This window comes from Chrysochloris asiatica, unplaced genomic scaffold, assembly GCF_000296735.1.
Source record: "Chrysochloris asiatica unplaced genomic scaffold, ChrAsi1.0 scaffold00021, whole genome shotgun sequence".
Taxonomy (NCBI): domain Eukaryota; kingdom Metazoa; phylum Chordata; class Mammalia; order Afrosoricida; family Chrysochloridae; genus Chrysochloris; species Chrysochloris asiatica.
In genome coordinates this window covers 2,148,309-2,153,062 of record NW_006408539.1, presented here as the reverse complement: position 1 = coordinate 2,153,062, position 4,754 = coordinate 2,148,309, and positions in this window count along the sequence as shown.

Below are 4,754 nucleotides of genomic sequence, written 5' to 3'. Positions count from 1 at the left end.
CTTCTGCCACAAATTCCGCCAGCTGTGAGCTTTCCAACCTTCTAAGTATTCCTTTATATGTGGTTCAGAGTTCTGGGACCATCCCCTGAACCTGTTTGGTCGGGTATTCTGTGTTGTTGTTGGCGGAGCTCTCTGCTATACGTCCACCCGATCCGCCATCTTGTTTGTTCTTTCTGTAGCAATACTTTTGAAATTGTCTTCGTATGCCCATAGTAGAACTGCATTCCATAAGGTTTTCAACTGTTAATGTTTCAGAAGTAGATTGTTGGACCTTTCCTCTAAGATACCTCTGGACGGACTTGAACTTTTAGGTAGCAGCTGAGTACGTTAATAGTTTGCACCATGCAGGGTCTCCCCGAGGTGTCAGATCCTTAACTCTTCAGGTTCAGTTTCTTTGTCTCTACTGGTGTCTGAGAATCAAGACAACACTAAAAAGATCCCAGAAGAGAAATATTTTCTGGCCTCACCTTTGTGTTGCTGGTAGCTACAGCAGTGATGAGAACTGAAGGTGTGCTCGGCAGGTGTGAAGTGGTATACACAAGACGTACCCAAAATGTCTGGTGAACTTGGCATACTGGAGTACTAGTAATTGGTTTAAATTTTAAGTTGAAAACAGCAAGAAAGTGTTAGTCTTCAAATAGCTTTGGAACATTTAAAAGAACTTACTTAATCATATTTATCGGCTTAATTTATTAGATTTGAAAAATTATTTAAGCACTTGGGAATGTTGTTTGGTTACTTAGACAATTGAGTTAGTTTAAAAGGGAAATTGAGTCTGTTGAATTTGTAAATACACTTTAAAATATTTAAAGGAATTTAGTTAAGTCATAAAGGTCTCTTTGGAAATTATCTTTAAAATTTGCAAAATTTGTAAATAGAATATTTTTTCTAAATTGAATTTAGAAACATTGAAAAATGAGACTTTTAAATTTGTTTCTGTAATAATTTTAATATTAACTTTAAATATAAAAATTTAAAAACACACACACACACTCACAACATGACAGAAATCAGTTGCTATCAAGTGGATTTGAACTCATAGTGACCCCATATGGTTCAAAGTAGAATGCACTCCATGGGTTTTCAGCAGCTGATTTTTCAGAACTAGATCATTAGGTCATTATTCTGAGGTGCCTCTTTGTAGACTCGAACTTGCAATCTTTGCAGCCTAGCATGTTAATCACCCAGAGTCCTCTTGAATATTCTTTCCTGAACAAAAAAAGTCAACCCTAAAGACTTTAAAAAAAGAGTCCTGGTGTGGCACTGTAGGATAAGCCCTTGACCACAGGTTTGAACTGTAGGGTTGGCAGATCAAACTCATCAGCCGCTCCTCGGAAACCCTACACAGGGTTGCTATGAGTTGGAACCAATTTGACAGCACTTAACAGCGACAATAACAAAGACTAAAAACCACCATATCTTCCAAACATCAGTCTTCCTAACCATTAATATGAAAAGTAAGTACTTTAAAAGGGAGAAACATATTAGGTATTCAGTTAATTTGCAGCTTAAATTTTTATCATCTGAGGTTCTTTGTTTGGATCAATAGAAACCAATTTTGGCAAAGCAAAGGGAATTTACTAGAAAAACAGTAGGTAGCTCAGAATATCCGTGAAAAGGCTGAGATCCCGTGTCAGAAATGGACAGGAATGTTGTAGGAGTCGAGCAGGGCCTGTGGGCTCCCAACAGTTAGATTCACCCTGACTCTTATCATCAAAACTCAGGATTTAATACAGGACACTGATGCTTACAGTCCCTCAGCAGTAACTAAAAGGTTGACAGTTCAGATTCATCCACAGGTGCAGCAGGAGAAAGACCTGGCAACCTGTTTCCAGAAGATTGCAGCCATTGAGGACCCCATGGAGCACAGCTCTACTCTGACATACATGATGCTGCCTGAGTGGGGGTCAACTCAATGTCAATGGATTCATTTTATTATTGGATGGTTTCAAAATCCATGAAAGGACTGTGGAATGCTACCAGTTAATGCTAGCTTGGCCATTGTTGGGACGTTTGGAGTGAGGGAGTTGCTGGCTGTCCTATGTGCTGTCCCCACTTCTCCTAGGCCCTTTGGAGTCACCACATCACCTCAGTTTCCCACCAAGGGTCTCTCCTGATTCTGAAGTTCACTTTCAGAATGTTCCTGCCTCCTTCCTGGGATTTTGTTGGGTTCACAAGTGGATGCTGGCATGACAAACTCAGGGGTCACTCTCTACAGGGCACTTTTGCCTTTCGCTTCACAAGGGTCATTGTATTTATCTGTTTCCTCAGCCACCAGCCCAGTCCCTGTGGTAGCATGGATCCTCAGATGGATACTTGCTCATTGAGGAAATTGTGGAAGTGATTGTTAATTGTTCTGGTTCTGCAGGTTAGAGGTCTAGGGACAAGTTCCAAGTGGCTGGGATCTTTTTCAGACGAAACTTGCTTAATTGCCAGTCATCCCTTGGCCTCCAGATGTCCTCATTCCTTATTGCCCGGGTCAGTGTGAGCAATGAGGCTGAGGATCAAACTCAAAACTTGGCTGCAACAGAGCATCTTTCTCCCCGTCTCAATCCATTCCTGCCCATTTACTTTCTTCTTTGTCTCTGGTGAGAATTGGACTTAATGTGCCAGGCATGAAGGTCAGGGTTTTGATGCAGAGTGGTCTCTTTGTGCAGCAGAGTAGAGAGACCTCCAGGAGAAAGTGTGCTGTGCAAGGTGGTGGGCAGAACCTTCTCCCTGCAGGGCCTCGTACCAGGTGTCTGAAAGGCTCCCTCCATGTCTGTCCCTGGCCCTAGAACCACTGGCTTCCCCACTGGGTGGGTGTGTTCTGCATGTCTGTTCATGGCCTGCTGAGGGGCAGGCTGTGAACTAGGAAAGCAGCAGGGCATATGGCATAGACACTCATTAAGACAAATAGCTCCTGGGGTCCATGCACACAGCGCACATTCGAATCCATGTGAAAACAAGCAGCTGGCTGGCTTATGCTGAATGAGGCACGTGGAAAAACATGATGGATAATTCAAGGCACAAGGCCCCTCCCTCCCCTCTTCTGTTTTCCTTCTTTTTATCACCCTCGTTTCTTCCCTCCCTCTCCCCACTTCCTTCATCTGAGGGTAAAAGCACTCTTTCTCAATTTTCATCCACCCTCCCATTGCCCCATCTACTCGCCCCCCTGTGTCTTTGCCTTCTCTCTTTTCCATCCATCCTTTCACTGTGATTAAGTGTACCTGCTCTCCTTAAGAAACTCTGCTGCCGTAGTGGCTTACCTGTTGGGCTGCTAACCACAAGCCTAGCAGTTTGACTCCACCTGCTGAAAAATGATGCTGTCTGCTCCTATAAAGATTTACAGCCTCAGAAACCCTACAGAGGGTGGCTATGAGTCAGAGCCAATTCGATGGCAGTGGGCCTGAGGTCTCTCCTTCTCCAGGACCCTTCTGATGAAATTGGAGCCCCCAGGATCTCTCCCCTCTGCTAAGATAACCTTATTAACACTGAGGTGTACAAAACTGGTAAGGCTGAAATCTACTGGTTTCCAAGGGGATCTACTGACAACCACTTCAAATTTCAGGGTTTCTAATAATGGAACTTCCTTCTCCACTCTGTGGGTGGGTGAAGATTATTTTTGGTTTTTGTGTCCTTAACATCGGATCCTATGTTATTGTTAAGTGTCGTCAAGTTGATTATGATCCATAGAGACCCTGTATAGGGTTTCTAAGGGGCAGCTGGTGAGCTTGAACCACCGACCTTGCAGTTCAAATGGTTTCGCAGTCTGGCGCATTAATCTACAGTGCCACACCAGGACTCCTCTAAACCCTGTTAAATGCTTCATGGACTGCCAGGAGAAGGAAGTGCAGTCAGAATGCTGCTTAGAAGTAATGACAGCAAGACTTAGTCTCGTGTACTTTGGACATGTTGTCAGGAGGAGCATCCGTGCTGGATAAAGTAGAAGGGCAAATACAAAGATGAAGACCTTCCATAAGACGGACCGCCATAGTGGAGAAAACCCTGGGATTAAATGGAATCATCGTGAGGATGGTGCAGGGCGGGGAAGTGTTTTGTTCTAGGGTTACACATGGGGTCACTATGAGTCACAATCCACTTGTTGTTGTTAAATGCCATCAAGTCAGTTCCCACCTTGCAGTCTAGTGCTTATCTTACAGCACCACACCAGGACTTCAACAACAACATAGACCCACCCTATATATAAGACTGGGTCAGTCCATGTTCAGCTAGCCATTTAAAGTGTCCTTGTTGTTAAGTGCCGTCAAGTTGATTCCAACCCATAGCAACTCTGTATAGGGTTTCCAAGGGGCAGCTGGTGAGCTTGAACCACCAATCCTGCAATTCAAACAACTTTGCAGTCTGATGCTTTAGGCCACAGTGCCTGCCACACCATAAAGGTTCCTAGGTAGCACAAAAGAAACCCTGATGGTGCAGTGAATTAAGCATTGGGCTGCTAAGCAAAAGGTCAGTGGCTTGAACCCACCAGTCACTGTCTGGGAGAAAGCCATCTGCTTCTGTAAAAGACTGGCAGCGTCGGAAACCCTGTGGAACAATTCTCCTCTCTTCTATCGGGTGGCTGTGCATCAGAATTGACTCAACAGCCATGAGTTTGGTTTTAAGTTACAGTGGCTCAACTGCCAACCTCAAAGCTGGTGGTTCAAACCCACCCAGTGATGCTGTGGAAGAAAAGGCGGTCAATCTGCCCCCAAACCCCTTATGGACCGGTTCTTTGGCAACAGCAACAACAGCAGATGTATTGAAGGAGGCAG